We start from the raw sequence: 24,268 nt of genomic DNA, 5'->3' as shown, positions 1-24,268 counted from the left end.
GGTGGCAAATGACAGGTGTTTTTTTTTTTCCCCAGCAGACCTTGAACTATACATGTAGCCTCTGTTTAGGCTTATGAGAAATATTCTATTGAAATCTAACTGATTTCTGCATTCTCAGCCCAGAATAAGTGCATTTAGTCTTAGGCTGATATTACTTTCATATTCACGGTGCTTTATTTATCCTCAAGGGAAAACCCATTTGTAGGGCGGGTCACTTTACAGGAAGATATTTTCAGATGGGTTGGGACTATGGGGCTATGACAAGGATTACGTTGGAAGACTTGGTCTCTGAGCTTCAGTTCAAACAGGTGGTGACAGAACAGACACTCAGCTACAACACAGGCTTTGAATGAGCCTTTGATGTCGCTCCATTGTTGTGAGAAGGTTTCAATGTTGTTGCTTTTTTTTTTTTTTGACCAGATATTTTTTGCATGTTGCATCGAGCCGTTGTCAGCTGCAGGCAATCCCGAGATGTCATGGCCTAAAGGCATGTGCAGTCAACCCGCAGGTGCTTCTTTGGATTTCGTTAATAAGCGACCCTTGAGGTGTTGCCAGGTAAAAATCCGGTTCCATGTCAAGCGTGCATGGGAATGTGTGACACCATCTTTGAACGGTTTCCACTGTTGTGCGCTCCTTTATTCTGAGGCTGCCATAACCTACGACTATACATTATTCAACGGTGAATTAAAGGTTACAGCACAGGTAGGATTGATAGCAAGTTCAGCCCAATGAGGCACGTTGTACGACATTTTGAAAAGTGCAGACACCCAATTTATAGGCCTAATACTTCCGTGGCGCTCAGCCAAAGCTTTTGACCTCTGTGAATTCAGGAAGCAACTTTCTGAGCCTACTTCAAGCGTAATTGTCAGCTCTGACTTATAATTAAATCACAAAGTCCACATCCGCACATCCATAGTTTTCATATCAGCTCTCCTATCCGAGGTAATTTCCAAAAGGCTACATATTCATTTTGAGGCCATTACTCCTCATTCACTGTCTTTAAAATGTAGAGAATCCAACGTGTCAGTGTTCACTTACCCCTCATATCCATGCTGTCTTTAAGAAAGTACTGGATACTTTGTTTTAATTTTGTGCAATCGATCATTTTCTAGGAATAGGTGTCAAGTTTTCCAGTAATGGATGAAACTTTGCAATTCTCATAGCAGTGAGAGCCCCCTATTTGGTGTGGACACACGAGGCTGTACTTTCTCGTTCATTTGTCAACCGCCTTAAGTCTTTTCTAAAGCTTTAGCCTAGATCCTATGCAGGGAATGGGGGGAAAGTGGCAGTGGATGACATATTCCTTTGTGCCACAGTTGAAACCAAGTCCATATACACCGGACTCAAGCTGTGAAACTTTTCCTCTCTCTTCAACCTCTGAGTGCAAGGAAAGAGGGCTAATGGATGGGGTTGTGCATGAAAAAGGAAAGAAAAAGGGAGTGGAAAGCATCACAGGGAGAGCAGGCAAGTCGACCCATATGCAGAGTTGGAGGCAAAGCTGAGGTTTTAAGGTTTTACTTGGAGGAAAGTTCAGGAGGTGAGCACCAGGAACCAGGAACAAACAACAGGTTGGAAACAGTCAAGTCAAAAACTTAAATGACAACGAACCAGCAGGGAACAAAGGCAAGACCGCAGGTATAAACACACAAGGAACTAACCAGGAAGACAAGACACAGCTGAGAGGGAGGCAGGGACAGACTTTGGAGAGGAAAACACTGAAGACACACTGAAGACAAAGAGCAGATGAGGAGGAGACAAAGGAGCTAAACTAACATGGCACCGGTGACAACAATAACAAGGCTAAGGTGGATTGGGAGAGAGCGAGAGACAAACAGAGGCCATGTTCAAACTGCCAGCCCAAGTCTATTTTTTAGCACATCCAGATTGATTTTATTACGTCTGAACGGCAAAAGAGCCTAAAATGTCATTTTTGCAAATCACAAGGCGATAAAATGACTATGTTAAATCCAGAATGACGGAGGTGCATCACCACGGCTGAGCAGAATCCATGCTGCCACTAGTGAAGTGGTGTGGAGGACAGCCTACGTCGTCACCACAGCAACCCATGCACATAGGCTGGTGATGTCTGGATACACAAATCCAGTCTGATCACTTGGAAATAACAGTGCGGACAGTCTGTCTTAAAAATGTGATCTGAACAGGGCCTAACCTACAGACTGTGATATTTCAGCACTCTTATATGTTTACTGCAAGCCACACTGTGCAACATGGATGTAATAAACTTGAGTACGACATCAAGTTTGAATCATAGATTCTTAGTAGAGGAGGAAGAGAATGTGGATCCAGCTGTTTTCTTCTTTGTTGGAATCCCAAACATTTTGTTTTGCTCATTTTAACTCCATTATTGAGTCAGAATTTTGTTCAAGGCCATCTTTGAACCTCTCTCACAGTGTGACATAGGACCGCCATTTTGGATCTGCAACCAGAGATATCACCACGTTTCCTCCATGTTGCTCATCTTTTATTTGGCTTAAGAGACAGGGTGCTGTCTAGATGGTAACCCTACTCTTGCTAATCTTGCTCCAAAACTACACCACTTGATTAGTCCCTTCTTTCTGCTTGAAAGTGAGGTAATGAATTGAAGGGAATGAAAACCTGGAGACTCTTGGCTGTCCATTTAGGGTTATTATAGATTAAGGTTAGGGCACAGTAAAGCACGACCATGCTGAATCAAGTGTACATGTGTGAGAGTTTCACAAATCTAGGGTTACCAGGGCCCCCCCACTGGCGCACCAGATAGGAGCGAGTACCACTTGTTAAGGGTGGAGTCCTGATCACAGTGTCCTGGGTTCGAACGCCTTTCCACTGCCTTTCCTGTCTCTTTCAACTGTGACTGTCAAACAAAGCAGAAATGTCAAATTTACCACCTAGACATGACCAAGAAACAGAGAGAGAAAGCTGCAAAAACAGCGACAGGCGGGATTAAAATCCTAATGACAAGCAGGATCACATCACTTCCGTTGTGACTGGAAAATTCACGCCACAAAAAACACGAATAACTGTAAATATTAACATTCAGGAACAAAGAGAAAACTTTAACTCACAAGAAAAACAGAGAGTGAAACAGGAACGTTGAAATCAAACAAGTAACTATAAAATCTGACATTAACAAGCGAAAGTGGAAAAGTATAGAAGTAAAGACAGAAGGGAAATGTCAAACAACAAAATCCAAACAAATTTTTGCGCTCACAGATTCAAATGTCTTTCTCCCCGTTGCTACGTGGAGTTTCCTATTTGCTATTTTTGCATTGCGAGCTGTGTGTGTGTGTGTGTGTGTGTGTGTGTGTGTGTGAATGAGGAGGCCCTCCTGTCAGTCAGCGCTGAGGTAGGTCGGCTGTTAAAAGGGGCTCCTAACTGCGTATTTACATTTTGATTGAAGTGTGATTATTCTGAGTAGAACAGTAAATAATAGAGTATTAAGCAACTGCACTTCCACTCTCGGCTAACTTGGTCCGCCGTACAAAAGCTTTTCTTCAGCAGGGAAATGGATGAATAGAATATAAAAGTCAAGGCAACTGATGTGACAAAGCTTTTTTTTTTTTTTTTTTTTTTTTGTACCATTTCTTTTTTTTATTATGGAGAAATGTATTGAAACCGCACCGAGTTAAAAATACATCTTTTCGGCTTGGGCTGCCTTTTTTTTTTTTTTAATTACTTTTACCTCAAAGGATGCCATTTGTTCTCACCCTTCCACACTGATTCTGTGCATGAATCGTGAAATTAAAAACCCGCTGTGTATCTTTTTTAGGGAGCAAAACAACCCGAGAACTGCGGGAGGAAAAGGAGGCGCTCAAATGTCAGGGAGACTGTGAACAAGCTGAAAATTGAGTAATATCCAAAAGTCATAAAGATCAGTGACTGTTGTTCGTCTGCCAAATGGGAAAGGAAAATTCATACGTCGAGTTTCTGTTCAGACACAAGAAAGGCACGGGACGCGTTTCATCCTCGATAGATCTCCCCTCCGTCTGCAGGAGGCCTGTCAAAACACGTTTCTGCACTTGAACCTGAACTTTTCTTTTCATCAACTTTTTCAGGAGTCGTGACGTTCACTGATCCTCGTTGACTTGCGGATACAAATGTTTTCCCTCTGTGATGCACAGAGGCTCTGGCTTTTCTCGCTTTGTTCACAGTTAAACGCTCGATTTCGGGAGAGAACGAGTGAAGGAGTGTCACCAACTTTCATCACTGGAGTTGAAGGCAGTTTGAACAGACACCCCATAAATGACACCTCAGAGTCACTCGCAGGCTTCTGTCTACCCCGCTGGCTCGCTTGATGGATTCAGTGTATTTTTAGTCTGCCCAAAAGCGACATTGCCAAACCTGGCAATTTGTACACTGTGACAAAATGGTGACACTGGTTTGACAGCTCAGCTCTGTCTCCTCATCCAAGTTTGAGTGTGTGTCAGTGTGCACATACTGTACAGATCATTCCACACACACACACACACACACACATTTTTAGTGAATTCAGAGTGATGACCTTTTGCCGTGAACTACATCCATTCTCTAAACCTTAACCAGCGCATGCATAACCCCAACCACAGCCTGGGTTTATTTCCAACCCTGACGCCTAATGTTAAAATAAAAATTCTCAAAAGAAAAATCCGCCGACAGAAAGTGTTCTGTATGTCTTAAGTGAGTGTGAATGGCGGATCTGAAAAGAAGCCCTGTCTCTTTGATTTTGACGGGCTGACACCAAACCTGACATTTGCCATCTCGTGTCCTAGAAAGCTGAAAACTACTCTTCTATTAACAGAGCACTTATGCACCCAGCTTTTCTTAGCTTACTGCACAGTTTGGAAAAAAAAAAAAAAAAAGCAAGACACTGGGTGTAGAGAGAGGATTGGGGGGATAGGGTTTAGGGTCGGCCCTGAGCATGTGCAAAAACTTAAAAAAAAAATGTGTCTTAGAACAAATGTTGGCAGTGTGACAAGAGCTGCAACTCAGAGAAGAAAAATTTTTTTTTAGTGTGGACAAAAATTACCGCTTGTTTCCATTTGTGGCATTCAAACTGCATGTCGGTGCTATTTGAGCTTCATCAGCAGTCACGTGAATGTTTCATAAATATGTAACATAAATATCAGTGTGATAAGGGAGCATATTGTGCACAGAATATGCTTTGGTAGCCCAGAAGTTGAGACAAACTTCCCCCAAATTTGCTCACTTTTGTAATAATAATAAAAAAAAATCTGAAAAACTGCTCCGTGAAACATGAAAATTTTTGCACACAGGTAATTCCATCTCATGAATACTTCACTGGCATGTAGTTAAGTTAAACCAAACAGACCGAGTAATGCTTTCCTTACAGGTAAACGACACACACAGGGGGAGCGCTTTTTTTTTCAGCCTTGCATACAGCTAAACACCTCACCTCCATGCAGAGGGGAGGAGCTAATCAGTGAAAAGAAATGAAGACCTGCAGACTTTGCTGGCTGTACCGAAACACTTGAGAGTTAATACCAAGTTCATTCAATCATTCAAGCCACAAAAAAGCCTTGAAAATCATTCCCTCATTTACAATAACAGACAAAAAGACAGCAATACAAAACAAGCGGACCAAAAACCTTCTCCAGCTTCAAACATGAAACACATTTGACATTAAAACTCTTTATAGGGCACTCATTGAAATACTTTGAAATTAAAAAAAAAAAAAAAAAAAAAAAAACCTAGACTGTTATTAGTGAACATGACATGACTTTATTACTTTTATAAAAAATTTCAAAAAAATTTCATTTTCCTATAGAAAATCAAGGCCAATGAGATTGGTCAAATGCCACAATCATGTGACCTGGGATGTAGAGCAATCTTTGCTGATTGGCTGGGTGAAGACCAAATGATTATTGAACTAACTGAGACAGGGGATGGGCGTGATATGTAAAATTTTTGAAATTACCAAAAATAGTCACTTGCCCGATAAAGGGTTAACACCTAAACTGTAAGTGATCACAATGGAGGAAAATCACATTTTTAGCTGGATGAGACCTTTTTTTCACAGCAGCCACTTGGACATGAAATAGTCAGGCAGACGCCGGTGTCACTAATGACCTCAGTTATGATTTGGTTCTGTTAGACCTGAAATTTAATTAATGAAATTAGTCACACCTGTGCTTACCTTGCTGTTCATCACAAAATGGCCGCTGTGAAAAAGTGTCAATCAGGCCTACAAATTTATGAAAAGTTTGTCGGAGTTTTTCATATTTTTTTCTTTTGGAAAGAGGAGAAAACTGAGGTAAGTTACCCTTGACATCTACTAAAGCATATTCTGTGTACATTTATGACCGATACAATGAGGACTGTTGATGCAAAGTCACAGTAGGATGGTATGGCTCTAACAAGCCTTTAGCACCTAAAAAAAATCAAATAAATAAGTAAATAAATAAATCAACTTCTAATGTCTACAGCTGGAACGGGCTCTCATTTATAGTAACACCAATTTGCACAAAAACACACAGGACTGCGGGGTGTGTGATGTGGTCATTCGCTAGCTGTGGTGGGTTGAGGTGACCTCTTTGTCTCAGTGTGTGTGTGTGTGTGTGTGTGTGTGTGGTGGAGTGGAGAGGAGAGGACAGGCATTTGGCTGCCCGGTCATCAGTCATTAGTTAAATGTTGAAATGATGCTTCCCCAGAAGGGTAGCAGGCCATTCTGGCTATAGCTCTCCCCGCTAGCAGCTGTCAGCACTCGGCATAACGACCCACACACACACACACACACACACACACACTCACACACACACACACCTCCCGTCTCTCTCTCTCCACTTGTGCTGCCCTCACGGATGCGAATAATAATTATATGCAACGTGCACAATTAAAAGCAATTAAATTTTCCTATATTTTCTGCATGCAGTGCAGGTTTACTTCACTTGAGATGACTTGTAAACAAATAACCCAATAAAACAAAACATTTCAGTTATTAAAATGTGTTTTTTATCGGCGGGAGTTTTGCCTGACAGGTCAGTATTTGTCTTTGTTACTCAACTCTGCACAATAGTACACGAATATAACAATTTGCAACAAAATCTGTTGTCTGGCTCTCCTCACCGAATATAATTTTCATTTTTTCTCTCTCGTTGCATCGCTCTCTCACTAATGCACGCACACACACACACGGCTACCTGGCGTTCATTCTGAGATGCATCACAATACTGAAATATTTAGCAAGAGTGCACCTAACAAAACACTCATTTTCCCTCTAATAGGATCCTCTTCCAAAGCGGCTCCAACACAGTGGCATCACTGTCATCACTTTGTGACTGATGCGTCTTTTATGCAGATCTGGAGTCAGTTTAACCTCCCTCTGAACCCTCCGCCTGCACCGTGATGATCACAACAGAGCTGAGCCGAGAGGTGGACCCGCACTGAGGGTAGGAACCAAAACTTTTGCTCGCAGGCTGCAAATGTTTTTCAAGTGTTCTCAAACCTGAACAGCGTTTCTTTGGTTTGGTATCAATGGCTGGTGGGAATCCAAGGACTAATGGTGGTGGTGGTAAATCAGCCCCACGGTGTACCACAGAGGCTCCAACAAAGCCTTCATTTCAGCACATGTCATCCTAAAAGTGCTTTGGAAAACATACTACAACTCTGCTAAATTAAGTTAAAATAATAAATAACATGGAAGAGCGCTTAAGGGAAATTGGGTTGCTGCTGAAGTAGCAGAAAACAGTCATAGCAATGGCAATGGTAATAGTAGGTGTGTGCAAAATAGTAGCAGTGGTTCTTACTGAGGCAAAGAGAGAATGAATGCAGAAGGAAAACATCCCGAAAAGGTTTTATGTGCCATAAAAGAGGGAATATTCCTAGTATGAAATACGTGGAGCCCATATAAACAGGAGGAACATGAGCTGCCTAATGTCCCACTATAATAAATGAAAGATAACCAGTTATGCTAATTAGGAAGTCAATTAAGCAAATGAATACATTAATTAGCAAATATGTCTATGTCAATATACTTGTCCTCACCTAATAATGTAATGCATATCTTAAAGCATTAAGGGGCGATTGTGGAGACAATGATTTTGCTTATATTCTCATTAATATGCAAATGTATGCAGCAAGGTGCTCCAGAATGTGATGATATCATCCACTCCTGCGTGTGAGCCATGTGCGACGGCTGCGGGACAGGAGAACATCCGCATATGGGCAATATGCGCTGCAGCTAATGGAAAGATGTGGGACTCTGAGATGAATGTGGTTCACCCAAAAAGCAGCATCCAGATGGTCACATCCAGTCGAATCGATGGCGATTAGACGTCTGCGGCCGCTCAGCAGTGTGAATATGGCTTGTGTGTCCGTTCTAGACGAGCTGGTTCTATATGCCTCCACCCCTCCCGCCTCCCTTCCTGGTTGCCTACAGCGATGGGATGCTAAAAGTCACTCAGGGGTCGGGGGGGGACTTATTCGCATTCATGCTCTTGCCCCCTTTGTTGGGAATGGGGAGTTTTGACGTGCAGGAGTGCCAGCTTGGTTCACGGGAACATTTGACACGCCGGTGCCAATTAGGTCCAAAACCTTCCCTTGGGACCCACTCGCTCGCACACACACACACACAGCCAGGAACGCACATACACACACGACCTTCCCTGAGGCCTCCAGCTGTTTACTGTATAATGATGACTGTGAAAGTCGAGGAGGCAGAGTGAACTCTCTCCTCTGCCGCTACCTCTGCTGCTGCTACCTACAGCCCCATGGTGGCTTAAAGGATTTGAAAAATCCCAGTTAGAGCTGTAAATCTTAGTTTGAGCATATCCAGGATCAAATGACCTGGCCACACGCTGCTGTTTCACATAACCAGCCTCTAATGTCTCCGCAACTTATGGCACGCCTGCTCTTTGAAATTCTTGCTGCGACCCGATGAGTTTTAATGAGGCTCCCTTTGTTTGCTCTGCTGGCTCTGCACTTCCATTAGGTTAAGCTGTGTTTGGCTTTTAGCTGACAATTTCTGTCTCGGTTTTCATCTCGCCGTACTCACCCTGCACGTCGTGAACCTGCCTCTGCGTTTATTTATCTGTTTTAGTTTGCGTTTTTACCTCTTACTTTTGGGCCAGTCCTACCGAGAAGCCAATTGCTTTTTTTTTTTTTTTTTTTTTTTGCCAGATCATCACTGTAGATATGAATTCCCCCTTAAAGCTGCAATAATCAAAACTGAGGGTCAATTAAAAAGAGGAACTTTAGAGGCTGGCAAAAAAAAAAAAAAAAAAAAAAAAAAACTTGGAATAAGCTCATGATTTTCTCAGTGGACTGACTCACTGCACAATTATGTGGTTATTCCAAAGTTTTTGTCAGTTTAGTCTCAACGGCCTTCATTTTCACAGTTTCAGTTATTATGGCTGTAATTTAATAAGACTTAATTCATTAAATAGCCTAGTCTCTTTCACAGACATATTACCTCTAAATTGAATGTATTCGACCAGACATACAGTACATCTGTGTGGCCATGTATGTTTGTACATGACATTTTTGTTTTTTCACAATCCATGAAATATTGTGACTGCTGACCACTGAGCCCTGCAAGGTGGCAGCCTGGAGGGGATCGTGCATTTAGTTGTGTATTTGTCAGTGTGTGTGTATCTGTCTGCAGGTAATCTCAGATACTACCAGGCCTAATCAGCCTAATGTTTTTTGTGCACAGTTATGTCTGTGTGATCCGGGCTGCAGGGATTCAAAACCTTCAAAAATCCTCACTGCTCTTCACCGAGGGGCCGCAAGTGATCAGCAACTTCTCCAGTTTGGAAAACCAATCGTGTCTTATTGCCCGACACTGAAACGCAATTACAATTGTGTCTTCCTGTCAGAGGCTCAAAAGTTAACGTACGTGCCGGAGAATGTAAGTTGGCAGATTCTTTTGTTGGCATTTTCATTGTTGGTCTTTTGGAAGTGTCCAGATTTGCATGCCAAGGAAAAATAACTGTGGCTTGTATTCACTCAAACAAACACCGCAGCATTGTGGTTGTTTGGAAATATTCAATAATATCCGCCGGCTGCTGATATACCTTTTGACGTTTAACGTATCGATGAGGTTGGCGTGATAACACACTCGGTATATTTATATTGTCTCCCCTTCATTCCACCGCTCTCATGCAGACACACAGCCTGCCCAGTAGTTTCTGTTCACCACCCACACGCCCCCAGACCCGCCCGGCAGAGATCTGCTCCCTGCTGAGTGCGGTCTTCAAGTCACCGCTGCTTTCTGGAGCTTCTGCTCACATTTTGGTTGCAAACATTTTAGCTGTTTACATGAGCAACACTTAACCTCAGACGCTGGGAGACCCCACACTGAGGGCAGAAAGCCGTTCATGAATATTTGAGAGGAAGTTTGCTCATTGTGGAATCAACTGTTTCTTTATTGCTTGGAGCCATATACATGTGTGCACTCATGCGTTCAGTACAGACATAAACACACTCTGATATAGGACCGCATACACACTAACAGCCACTCTCTCTCACACACACACACACACACACACACACATACTCAGTGTAAGTCTGATGACTTTGGGTGCTAATGAGCTGCTGTGCTGTTTACCCGACATGCATGGTGGGTGTCGCATGGGGGGCAGCTGATGCCTGTTTTTAATGATGTTTGTTTGGCGCGCGTCTGAGGAGCGGGTGGGGGGTTGTGACTGATTGGCAGATGTTTAAGATGACGGAGGGAACGCTTGAAGCAGCCACTGATCACTCCGGCTCAGGGAGTCTGCTGCCCCTCTCTCCGGCAGACAAGCGAACAGTGTCATGACCCCCCCGTTTGACGAATGAAGGCGCTCGGCCGCTGATTCACATCTCTGCTGTTGTCCTTCTTGTCTTCTCGCTGACTGTTCGAGCTTGTCTCCTGTTTCGCACTGACACAAATTCACTTCAAGCTGGTGTTTTGATGTCTCGGCGAACTTGAAGGGCAGAATATCCGATCCTGAAGATATCCAAAGCTTCAGTCATTCCTAAAGCTGGATATTAGACAGGCGAGTTTAGCTTTTAGATGTAAACATGCAAACAAATGCATCTCTGTAACATCAGCCTTTTTTGTGCATCACCTTTTGTGTCTTCCCCGACTGAAATGTGCTGTTTCTCCAATTAACTGTCAAGAGAGCAGTTCTTTATTTTTCTTTAGATGGCATCAGTTTGAGGCCTCAGTGTGACTCTTTTAGTTGTTTTTGTTTATTTATTTGAGATACAGGCCAATGAGTTTTAGAAATTAACACCCACACGCCTACAGAACTCATTTTGATTATTATTAGAAATTAAGCATCCAAATGTATGATGCTCTCAGTCTTTATTTCTTCAAATAAGTGCTGTAACAAATGCAGTTATTATTATTATTTTTTTTTTTTTTGTCAATATCAACCATTTATTTCAGTACAGTACTAAAATTATCATGCAGAAACTTTAACCTTGTTTGTGATAATTCATCCATCCTGCATGGGTTTATTTTTCTCAGTTGTTGCATGGTAATTTAGTTTAGTTGCAGCATGTCTTGAGAAGTCTACATGTCTTCTGGTGTATTCACTGCATTTATTCGCTATTTGGTCAGAAAATCAAACCCAGAGGATCAAAGACACGCAAAGATGGACATCATGGAAAATATGTGGGAAGGATTTGGCTTCTTTTGTTTTTATATAGTTGCTCTGGTAGCAAGTATGACTAATGACGACGAAAGAAATTTGCTTTTCTTATGTATCCCATAGAAACAAACTGCACATTGTTAACTCAGAAATGCTTTCCATGCAGACACACCCACACAGCAGACTATACATCTCCACCAGAAAATAAGTACTGAACAAGAATGTTTTGCAAACTAAATTCAAAAACAGCAGGCATGGATGTCAAATGGAGCAGCACCGAATTTTAAGATGTAGCTCTATCACTTGAAGATTAGAATGAATTAATCTGACTTTAGAATTATAAAGTATTGACTAAATATTGAAAAATCTCAGCAATAATGGTGTGTATTTGTGCAGTGTAGTGTAATTAAAAACAAACAAACAAAAAACAAACAAACAAAAAAAACAGGTATGGTCCTTTTTTTTTTTTTTTAAAGCAACAAAAAATGCATAAGAGGAAACCACTGAATTCCTCCTTCTCTGTCCAGCAAGAATATCACCCAGCGCATTACATCTGCTACCTGACGTATAATAACATGGCTGTCCGACAGCAAAGTGAAATACTAAAGTTTCAATTTCTCTGCAAACGTGCTTGTGTGTCTGAGCACATGCACTGTTTGTTTCCTGGACAAGTGAATGCTGATGTTGAAGCAGATAGGTCTTTTTTTTTTTTTTTTTTTAATCTGTTTGTGCCTGCCTGTGTGTGTGTGCGTGCGTGTGTGTGTGTGCGTGTGCGCTTGCAATAAAGTGTGCTGTTGGTTGTCACCAGAACAAAGTTGGGATGGCTGATGAAAGTGGCTGGTTGTTGACACTTTAATTTCTGCTGTCCTCCAAAAGGAGGACACAGGGGATGTGTGTGTATGTGTCTATGTACCTGTTTCTGTGAGTGTGTGGGTGTGGGTGTGTGTGTGTGTGTGTGTGTGTTTGCGCGCCGACACCTGCCCTGACAGCATATGGACGGATGACTGGTGTCAACAGGTGACTGTAATGAACTGTGTTTACCTCTGTTGAAACAAAAAGCAACCAAAAACCTTTTCAAAGCTTATTTGTGAATTTCTCAAAAGCAAATTGGAATCAGGTGATAATGATGATTTTAATGATAATGATGATTATTATGATGATGCCACTGAAGATTGTGACAATAGTAATGCCAATGGTGACGGAATCTGAAGCAGATTTTGATTTCTTACATTTTTGGTTCCCTTATGCCTCCACTTTTTTCTTCTCATACTTTTTCTCCTTGCTTTTTTCCCTCCCTCTTCTTCTTTATTTCCCCCGGTCCAGATCTATTTCTATCACCAGAATCAAATTGCATCATGCAAGTTTTTATGTAAAGATACACCCACCCACTTTGTGATTTTCCCAGCCAAAATCACAAAGTGGAGCTGCAACAGGGAGATGTCCCATCTTCCCATTGAGAAGCCATGGATTCACTCCATTTCCCCAAATAAAATTCTGACATCGTATATGATCACTGGTGGGAAATCTTCTTCTTGTACACAGAGTGATGAGTCAAATCTCAGGAGTGAAATACAGAATTTCCTTCCAAACGGCAGCAAGTGAGCAGTCCGTGGAGAGTAAACGTTTGAAAGAAATCATTTTTTTTTTTTTTTTTGTCAGAGATGTTAAATGCCTTTCTTGTCCCTCTGGCATTCTTTGATAGAAGTGATCACAAAGCAGTTGGATTGGTAAACATGAGCCTGCTGTACCTAGTTTTAGTTTCCATCCAACCTTGTCCACCCTGGTTTTCTCTATCCTCTCTCATTGTAATGAAACCAGATGACAGAGGCTCCTTACACCCTGCCTCACTTCATCCTCTTCCGTCCGTCTCATTTTCATTCTTCCCTCATGCCACTCAACTTATTTACCATGCTTTTGGTGTCTTGATTTAATTACTCAAAGTCTTTTGAGTGGGACGGCCATGCGGCACAGACAGAGAGAGGCAATCATAATGTGGTTATTCATGTAGTGTTCAAGAGGATGGAAGGTACACGTAATTGAATCCACGGCACAAACACTCCTCTTTTGAGGCCAGAGGGTAATGAGCAGTGGTGTAGTGGTGCGTTTGTCTGGATGTTTATCAGTCTGTCTATCCATCTGCTTGTCTGTGTTTACTTGCCCATCCATATGAAGGGATTAGGAATTGAAAATGTCATGTCTTGCATTTTAAAACATCCGTAGATCATTGTCAGATTGAGATATCAGTTGTGATAGCTTGGTATGTAATTATCATCATAAACAAGTGAGACCATGGCTGAGATGACTGGTATACTAATGGTGTCTCATGCCAGTTGTGCTGTTCATGCTAGTGTTCACCAAAATGAAGATTATATTCACCTCCATGGTGTCGCTCTTTGTAGAAATTATAAGTAAAGAAAAAAAAGAAAAAGAAACAGTGCTCCCATTTGCACCTCAAAAACGGCAACCTCTTTTTGTTATGTGCAATAAAGAAATGTCCATTTATAGCCCTTAAAGGGGGTAAACCCAGTGTCAGTCCCGCCCAAAATTGATTCCTATCTAAATTAGGCCCAAAATTTCCCTCAGTCCTATGTTTGATTAGGGTTAAGGTTCAGTGCTATGGTTAGAATTATAAAGTAAGATGGCTGTTTTTTTTTTTTCCTGAAAACTTTTTAATCTAATTTTATCTCACCATACATTGCTGATTAAACTGACAAACTTTTGAATGTAGACCATTTAGAATGAACTGAGGGAACATGGGGCTGAGGGAACATGAGGGTGAGGGAACATAGAGCTTAGGGAACATGAGGGTGAGGGAACATCGAGCTGAGGGAAAACAGGGCTGAGGGAACGTAGGGCTGAGGGAACATGGGGGTTAGGGAACATGGGGCTGAGGGAACATAGAGCTGAGGGAAAACAGAGCTGAGGGAACGTAGGGCTGAGGGAACATGGAGGTTAGGGAACATGGGGCTGAGGGAACATGAGGGTGAGGGAACATAGAGCTGAGGGAACACAGAACTGAGGGAACATAGAGCTGAGGGAACATGGCACTGAGGGAACATAGGGCTGAGGGAACATGGGGGTTAGGGAACATGGGGCTGAGGGAACATCGAGCTGAAGCAACACCAGGCTGAGGGAACGTAGGGTTGAGGGAACACAGGGCTGAGGGAACATGGAGCTGAGGGAACATATGGCTGTGGGAACATAGGGCTGAGGAAACACTGGTATGCTTACAGCATAAAGCAATCCACCAAATTTTCAGCAAAATCCAACCCGATGACACACGATGTAAAATTTATTCTCGTGGCTGGTAGAGGCTGCCAATCTTCTTGGCAGTGGGTCTTGTTTTTCATAATAATTATTCTAATGTCTCAAAATTAATGCGGCAATGATTTATTGATGTTATAATGCTACACGTAGCACATTTTGAGCATGGTTTGTGTTCAAAGCCTTAGTTAGAAATAGGTTACACACTGTTGTCAGCTGTTTTCACAATTCTCAGCGTTGCACACACACAGATGAGACAATCAGATGCAAATGTACTGTTTTCAGTTTTAGCAAATGAGAGACTACACAACCTTAATAGCGTTTGCCTTCATCATTATTGTCATCTTAACCACAGCAAACCCACTGCAAACGGTGTTATTCTTTGCAGACCCACGTGTGTTTGTTTGACTGAACTTGAACCACTGCTCTGCTGTTTGTCATGTGTCTAATCTTTGACTGGCTGGTCCTCGGCTGACTGCTGCCCGAGGCCTTCAGTGCCTGATCGGACTTCATACCTCAGAACCTGTTTTCTGTATTTACACATCTGTCTCTTTCGGCGGGTCCATCAGTCTGTCTACCTGTCTGACTTAGTATCCCATTCGTCTGTCTGGGTATAAAATGGTGTTGATGCCAAACTGATCCCAAAGAGAATTTCCCAGAAGGACTGGAGCGCCGTGCCTCAAAACTTCTTCACTTTCTCTCACTTTACCTCCACTTTGTAACCCTCAGCAGTTAATACATCCTCTGCTCTCTCTTTCCCCAATACACCCTTTTCTCCTTCTCATCCGTCCTCAATTGCTCCCTCTTTGCCTCTGCCAGATGATTGTGAAGAATGAGGAACTAAGGGATTGTGGAGGATTGTGAATAGTGGAATACCTGTAACAGCTCAGAATTCATTTAATTCCTTTTATACAAAAATATAAAAACATATATAGCTTCTTTCAGTATCTACACATTTATTTTATCATCTTTATATTTGTAACTTGTTGATGATTTAATATTCATTTTAGAGTGCAAAACATTTTACATTATATTGCACTATCTCATCCAGCCACTTGATGGCAATCTTACAGCACAGTGGGGTTTTCGTGGGTCCTGGAAGGTGTGTGTGTTTGCCTGTGTGTGTGTCTGTCTGTGTGTAAGTGTACTCCTTACTATTGGCTGCTTGTAATGTAGGTGATCTGGGGATTTCAGCTCATTTTACTGTTTCACTCTTCATAAATTGCTCTGGATAAAAGTGAGAACTAAATACCCTGAATATAATTTCAGTTTAGTGATTGTTCACATCTCTGTGTTTGTACTTTGTTTGCTTGTGTGCGTGTGTGTGCGTGTGTGTGTGCGTGCCTGCATGCATACAAAGCTGTGGGCTCAAAGTTTAGCTTTTCAGAATTCAAATTCTCCTCACAGCTTCCACCATTCGGTTTTAAAATCGCTCCAGTCTTAAATACAAACCGGACGTCAGCTGTAATCAACCCTGGGAGGTCGGCTGACAAAATGTTTCACCATTTCTTTGCTCCTTTTAGAAGTGAAGGGGAAAAAGTAGAACACATGATTATATCTGGTCAACTAGCTGTCTTGTGGTCAGGTTGGATTTGATCAGGCAGCTTGCCTTGAGTGCAAAAACAAAAACTTTCCTCTCTGTAGGGGTAACCATCGGTTTCCAAACTGGCCTCCATGTCTCTCCAATCTGAGCTCCTTCAAAGATGCATGGACAGCACAGGTTCCTACACACACTTTCCCCGTTTCCCATCTCCAGCGTGCATCCACCTCTCCCTTGACCATCAGGTTTGCCGTACCTGGCTCTTGGCTCCGTTTCTTCACCTTCCTCCCCCCCCACCCCTCTGCGGGTTGCCATGGCGACGTGATGATGGCAAAAGGGAGAGGGTGAGCGAGTGAGTGTCGAAGATGAAGATGAAAGGAGGTGGAGGGCCGTAATCAGATTGTCTCCTTCAGTCGCGCCTTGGATCCATCTTCTCTCCTCCACCGGTCCACGTCCCGCACACCCAAACCCACCACCACATAAATCACAATCGGCCACCAGTCACCTCTCATTCCAACGCCGAAATACACAACCAGAGAGAGAGTGAGAATGAGGGAGGCTGCCTCTGCTGTCGGCCATGCCCACACTCAGGCTGGTGTGCTGGGGGAACACTTGGGGTCGACTTCCAGCAGCTCCATGTCTTCTTTACTGATGTAGTTTCTTACAGCGTGGCCAATGAAGACGGATAGGGGGTTAACGGTGTAATGATTCTGTTTTACAGGCGACTCGCTGGCACTTTTCTCAGTGGAAAACCCCTGCTGAGAAGACTGGAGCTGAGGGAGGGTTGTTTCTTTCTGTGTCTCTATCTTCATCTGGGTGTTTTGCTCCCCTGCTCTTGCTTAGCGCGTTTCTGTCATGTTCTACATCTTTTTCTTACCGTTTCCTCTTTTTTCTTTCTTTGTCTCACCTCTGACCTCCTTGTCTCCACCCATCTCCTAATATTTCTCTTTCTCTCCATCTCCCACTGCATTGCAAATAAGTCATTTTGACTCATTTTCAGTGTTAAAATTGTTTTTCAAAGTGTCAGGTTTTTCTCGTGAAAAAAAAAAAATCTTCCAGTGGGATGAGATAATCCCACTTGTTTCCAGTGCTAATCAATTTGTTTCCAGAATTTTTTGAAACAAGTGTTATTTTGTTGATACTAGTGGTCTGATCAGCTTTATTCTGCTTTGTTTCAACGTACTTGTACCCAGAAAAATAAATCCTGATTCAAGTGAAAATGCATTTGAAACAAGTGGGATGATCTCATTTCGATGGCAGATTTTTTTTTAAGTTTTAATTTTTAGTTAATAAATGTGGTTTAATCAAGCCATGTGTGGTCTCCCTTGTTTGTCATACTAGATATATAGCTTGGTCATGGCACGCACCCTGAATATAAGACTTAAGGAGATTTTTTTTTGTAGTTTTCCTTATTTTCTCTCCTCCCTCCTTCTTTCCCTCTATCCAGCCTTCTTAATCTCCTTCACTCTATCCACCTCCCATCCTTTTATCTCCTCACCCCTTCATCTTAGTTTCTGTCACTGGAGCTGCAGGCTACAAAAAAGCATTTTTGTTGGAGAAAGCTGTGGTTGAGGCAGAACCACCGAAGCGCTTCATAATTAGAAAACGGCTCATAATTACAGCGCGGTCACAGGCTGTTAGCTCGCTCACTCAGCTGCCCTGCGTGGGACGCTGGCCTCCTGCAATGGATGTTTGTCTGTGTGTGTGTGCGGGAGTGTGTGTGCGTGTGTGTGTGTTGCAGCTTTCCTCAGAGAGGTCAGGCCGAAGTTGAGAATGATAGCAGATGCGCTGCCCCATACTGCCTATAAACCAGCTGGGTGCTTTGCCAAAATACTATTAGTCACAAGTACACCAGCGATAACATGGGTATTTCACTGCAGAAACACTAACGCTGATAAGAAGTCTTTCAGTCTTGGAAACTTGAAACACTGAGAGGCCCGAGACCTCTCAGTGTACTTCAGCTTCCAGTGATGAAAGTTTACTTCATGTACCCAAATTTTGTTGCCAAGCAATATGAACCAAAGGCTGTCTTACTTGCTTTTTTTTTTTTTTTTTTTTTTGCTGGGAAACATTACTGTATTAACCATTGCACCTAGGGGCTTCTATTGTTCTAGAGAAAATTATTGGGTCTTCAGTGAATTCAGCGTCATGATGGAAAAGCTTTATTTGAATGACCTAAAGAGCTTCCTTCGCCTATTTGAGCTATGTTACTTTAACTCTGACCTTTGCCTATATCGCTTGATTTAATCGACAAACTTGTACAGTTTGAGTTTTCTACATGCAACGATGCAAAAGCATGAGAGGTGCTTGTGATCTTTAAGGAAATAACAGCAAAAACCTAAAATTGAGTAACTGAATCCTTGGATGGCCATAACAAAATTGACAGATGAATCAATTAAGGGGAAATGAAAGGGACGATCGGAGTTCAGGTGTTACGACCCGGGTCAGAGGGGAGTCCTCTGCAGCTCCACTGAGGCGCTGAGGCACCTGGGCAGCGCTGGTCTGCCAGGCTGAGCGATTCCACGGGAGGAATGTGCATTCAGTCATGGGCCACGTGAAGTATGTCCCCCTTAGATGGGGCGATGAGTATTTCAACCCTCTGGCTGCGTTACAGATCTCTTGGAAAAGCTCCAGCTGACTACGGCATCTTGCTACTCGATGGTTGTAGTTACTAGTAGTAGTTCAAGTTTATCTGCCCATCAGATAAACTCTAATTCGATTTTTGTTTTGAGTCTAAAGTGTCACAGATTCTACATAAAAGATTGACTACTGAATGGGTCCAAGCTTACCTTTGACATCATGGGGTTTAGCTTTCATTAGAGCAGCCTTGGTTCAGTGAAAGCAAATGAGATTGGGCCTAATTTTGAATTTAATTTTTCTTTTTTGTAATATTATCTGGAGTGCTGCCGTGTGAAGTTGCTCAGGCGCACACAGCCGGCCCCCAAGTCTCTGCAGCCAGTCCCAGATATGCTGGCTCGTCCCGACACCATTTGGCTCGCATCCCTTCCCATGACGCTGAAGCATGTTAGTGACAATGGCCACAGGAGTGGAAAGTGGGCATCTGGTGCACCTGTCCGGTACACACCTCCCCTTCCACAACACACACACGCCTCTCCTTTCAGGGAGTGCACCTTGAGGTTGTGTGTGATGATTTGGCAGTCATGTGCGGTGAAGCTGAGGATCACTGAGATCTGACTGCTGGCCCACCAACCAACTGGCTGACCATATGGATGGAGCGACAGCCCTGCACTTCACTGCCCTGCCCTCATCCTGACTCCACCGACTCAAACCTCACTCTTCTCCTCTCCTCTCCTCTCCTCTCCTCCGCTCCTCTCCCTCCCTCTGGTCCCCCTGTTCGCCGTAACACTCCTGCTGACTTGCTGGTTCAGTTTAATGAATCAGTGGGTTCACCTGCACTGGAGTGGAAATTCAACCCTCGTCATCCCCCATGTGTCATAGTGGGCTTCATTTCCTGTTCCTGGTGGAGATTCGGAGGGACAGGAGGCGGTGTGGTGCCGGAGCAGCATGGAAACTGTAAGATAAGATGAAACTTTAATCATTCCCATGGGGAAATTGGGCGAACCGTAATAAAAACCAGCAGGGGAAAAAAACAGAACAGAAACATAAAAACACAATTTAAACAAGGATATAGAAAAGTGGAGTTTATATGAATATACGTGACTGACATTTTCAGAACAGTATGTCACAGCAAAAGCAGCAGGACGTCTTGAGGCGAGGGAGAAATGGCTTCAGAATATTTACGATGTGAAAGCTGGTCTGGGCTTTTGATGTAATGCTAAATAAAAAAGGTAGGTAAACTACGGCCTCCAATTTGTGACCATCATGAGCCAATAAATACGTCCAGAAATGCAAAAGCAAAAATGGGCCCTTTGTTAGTCAGCAGTATAGTGGTAAATAAAAAGGTATGACTCTTACCCCTACGGTCTTATCATCATTATGAATAAAAATCACTCATGCTCTCAGAAAAGCTTTAATCTATGATTTTTGCTTATTAAAAGACTGGCATCAATTTAACTCTACTAATTATTGCAATGCCACCCTAAAAGAACATTAAATATAATTTCAGAAAGTTTCTTCTCCACAATTTGAATGAATTTGTGAAAGGTGCTGGTGTTTGTTCTTTTTGGTCTCTTTTCACCCGCAGCAGATACTCTCACTAATTCCTTCTTAAACCCTAATGCTTTTTGTTGTCTTATTATGGTTTATTATTAATACACATAATTGGCTTCACCTGTAACTGTGGTGTACCTCCTTTCCTTGCCATGGCTTTCAGAGCTGGCCTTCTGTCATTTGACTCTCTATAGCACAAAGTGCAATAAAGTATACAGTCTCAAAGGGCTTTACAGGCCCAAAGTTTACAGAAAACATGCAGGTGGATGCTATTTTCTAAATATAAACAGGAGGCAAACTAACTTTAAATGGGTTTCTGTTAACTTCAGCCCCGGTCCCTGGTCCTGAACACATCAGTTACCCAAGGAAAGGCTCTACTGAACTGATTAATTAGCCAGCTTTTTGTGACAGACAGAAAATACAAGAATGAGAGTAAGGTAGCATGGCTTTTTGCTCCATCGTCTGTCTGCAACACAAGATGAGGGCCACACATCCACTTTCCCGGCCAAAGTCTGTAACCCGGCGGAATGACAGGCTATCAAATCTCTGTCCGACAAACAAGGAACTTGCGAGTCATTGTGACTTTTGTTTACAAGCCCTGGTTCGCTTGTAATTGGGCAGTGTGACCCAAAACACAACACAACAAAACAAAACAAAACAAAAAAATAGCCATAAAGTAAACTTTTCCATTATGGCTCAGACTGAAGAAAACAAACTTGAGAGTGTGATCTCACCCCTCTACTCATCTACTTACACCTAAACTCCCCTGACACTGTACCCGCACCTCCACGCCACCTCGCCCAGCGGTCTCCCACCCGCCCGTCACTCTCAGCACTCTCAGCAGACTAATGAGGAGGCGCATGCCGGCCGGCTGGGATCGGATCTTCCTCCTCTTTCACGACAAAAGTAACAATTAGTGTGAACCCCACGGCGGCGCCGGGTTCATACCTCGCCATCCCATCACAGCGCGCCTATTCCCAGGCTAAACCCAGGCAGCGCCGGCACAGTGCTATTACCCCGGCCAGTCCATAGGAAATAGACTGAGGAGAGCTTATTGATTGTCTCTGTGTGAGAGCTGGTTGATTTTCTCTCTCGCCTCTTTTCCTCTCTTTTTTTTTTTTCCTTCATGTCTGTTTCTCTCGCTGCGCCCCGCTCTTTCCCCCGTTGCAGCACAATCCAAGGCGGCATCCTCGGCGAAAAGCAGAGAGAAGAAGAAAGGAGCAAAAATGTCAGAGAGGATACAATAATGCACATAGCGCACACACACATCACAATGTATGCAAAATCACATTAAAATCAATGGTCATTGCAATGAGCTCTAAATAAAACATGGTGGTAATCATCAAATTAGGCAATATAACTGTATCACAAAGACAATATTAACACATTATCATATTGCAATGATGATTTTTTTCCCTGTTTGCCACTTGTTTCTTTTTTAAAAATGTTAACCTGACATTAGAAAGACCACAAAGATCTGTCAGTCTGTTTTAGGAATGGGAACTTGACATCAATGTCAACTAATGCCTAGTTAATGATTTTGGGATTTTTTTTTTTCTTCCTCCAAACCATGTCAACAAATAACAAGATCAACGCTAAATCCGAAGATATTAAGCAAAGCAACTGGCGCCGGTCTTGGGTTTGAAACATTTCGATTTCATTTTAATTTTGTTCCCCAATGTGTTTTCCCATGCTTCTGGCACGGCGACGCGGCCTGTGTTTATCGCCCGGCCCTGAACACACAGACGAGTAAAGACAAAAACATGCTTTGTCCATCTGTTCATCATGTTGTCTGTTTCACTAAACCGACACACACACACACACACACACACACACACACTTTCAATATGGGATACAAGGGCTAACAAGGGAGGGTTACTGTGCTCGTTCGGTCACATCATTAGTTTTCTAGCTTGTGCCTCTGCTTCCTGTTTGTCCCCGGACACAAACACACACACACACACACACATTCACACCTCTCCTCTCTGCTTACTTTTTTGTTGCATGGTTAGGATGAAGTGTGTGTGTGTGAGAGAGAGAGAGAGAAAGAGAGAGAGAGAGATTCAAAGCCAGTAGGTCTCTCCGTTCCTCAGTTGTGCGGCGGTGACAGCCTGAGTCTCTCTGTGTGCAGCTCTTCAGCATTAGCAATGAAAACAGAGTCGATTTATTATGTGCCCTTTCCTGCCTAATTCAGTTTCAATGCTCACTAACACAACACTTTTTTTGATTTACAAGAAGCCATTTACTGCGGGCCTGGGAGATATTAGCCGAGCTCTCTGGAGACAGCTCGCGATTTATTGCCTTCGTGCACATTTCTGCATTTTTCTTCTATTTGCAATCAAACAATGAAACAGCAAACTTGTTTTTTTTTTTTTTTATCTCTCTCTCAAACTGCTCACTTATCTCTTTGTTTCTCTGATGCATCTCAATTACAGAACTCCCTTTGAGCGTCTGTTTCTTCTTCTATGAGTCTGCTTCAGCTCAGGTGTCTGGCGCCTTCTTTCTTCTCAATTTCTTCTGTGTTTTTTTAATCCTCCTGCTAAGATCACTGGAAACCACGCGGGAGGTCTCCCATATGGTTTTTTTTGCGCCTCAAAGATCTAAATGTATCTCTGATGATGAGATGGGAGGGAAGACGCAACAGGTCCTCCCACGTCTCCTGTAGGCGTAGCGCCATATGCCTTGACTTTTAAGGACCCGCACGCCGCTTCAGGGGGAGAAGAAGAAGAGATTAGAATCCGAAGAACATCCAATATTTCTGAATGTCACCAGAACTAAATGGGAAAGGCCTTTAAGAGCCCCATAAGGAATGTTATGTCAACCTTGACACATGCTGCGGCGAATGCAAGATGCAGGCGAAGGAGTCGGTGTGTGTGTGTGTGTGTGTGTGTGTGTGTGGGTGTGTGTGTGTTTCAGATGTGTGTATTTCCTCTAAATATGTATGTGTCTCCAAGGTGAAGTGTGTTCTAGATTGGCTGGTGGTTTGTGGCCAGATCCTGCACCTCTTGTTTGCCTGGCACCAGACGTAACCTTTTCCGTGACGGATCCTCATCCACACACACACACACACACACACACACACATACACACGCAGGACCAGCTCTGACTTCACAGCCAGGGAGTGAGAAGCCAACTGTCAGCAACAAGAAATCATCAGCACCAGCATCTGCACTCTCCCCTGGCCTCCTGTGTGTGTCTGTGTGAGTGTGTGTGTGTGTTTATATATTTATATATGAACACACACACACACACATATATATATATATATATATATATATATATACACCTCTGAATCTCCTCACACATGTATGTGTGTGCGTACATTTGTCTTTGAATTTTTATGTGTGTGTGTGTGTGTGTGTGTGTGTGTGTGTGTGTGTGTGTGTGTGTGTGTGTGTGTGTGTGTGTGTGTGTGTGGTGTCTGGCTGTGTAGAGGGGCTGAGGTGAGTGATTGCCTTGTTTCTGTGGGTGGCAAGCTGTGGCGGTTTGCTCTCACTGTAAATTTAAAAGAATTCTTAATGGAACTCCAGAGCTGTCAGACCAAGACATGTTTTCACTTTTTTTTTTTCTTTTTTTTTCTTTCTTTCTTTTTTTTTTTTGTGATGCAAGCAATGCACACACCTTTCAAGTACAAAATTATAGTATTTCCTAGCTAAAAATGCAATATTTTTCCATTAATGTGTGCACGTGGAGTCTCATTTTATGCATTTTATCTCATTTATTGTGGGTGCAGTTTTCCTCCTGAGCGCCTCAGTAAAAC

The 24,268-nt window shown here is 42.9% G+C and overlaps 1 long non-coding RNA gene across 2 annotated transcripts in view; it reads left to right on the top strand.

The window, feature by feature from the left end:
- The first annotated feature begins 6,145 nt into the window (after nucleotides 1-6,145).
- LOC115355421 (uncharacterized) overlaps nucleotides 6,146-24,268 on the top strand; it is a 57,800-nt gene continuing 39,677 nt past the window's right edge. For both annotated transcript variants that reach the window (XR_003927878.1, XR_003927879.1), the window contains exons 1-2: nucleotides 6,146-6,250; nucleotides 7,221-7,385. This is a non-coding gene — a long non-coding RNA (uncharacterized LOC115355421). The remainder of the gene's footprint in view (nucleotides 6,251-7,220; nucleotides 7,386-24,268) is intronic.

The sequence above is a fragment of the Myripristis murdjan genome, chromosome 23, assembly GCF_902150065.1.
Source record: "Myripristis murdjan chromosome 23, fMyrMur1.1, whole genome shotgun sequence".
Lineage (NCBI taxonomy): Eukaryota > Metazoa > Chordata > Actinopteri > Holocentriformes > Holocentridae > Myripristis > Myripristis murdjan.
Note: the sequence above shows the minus strand (reverse complement) of the source record. Positions and strands in the feature narration are given on the sequence as shown.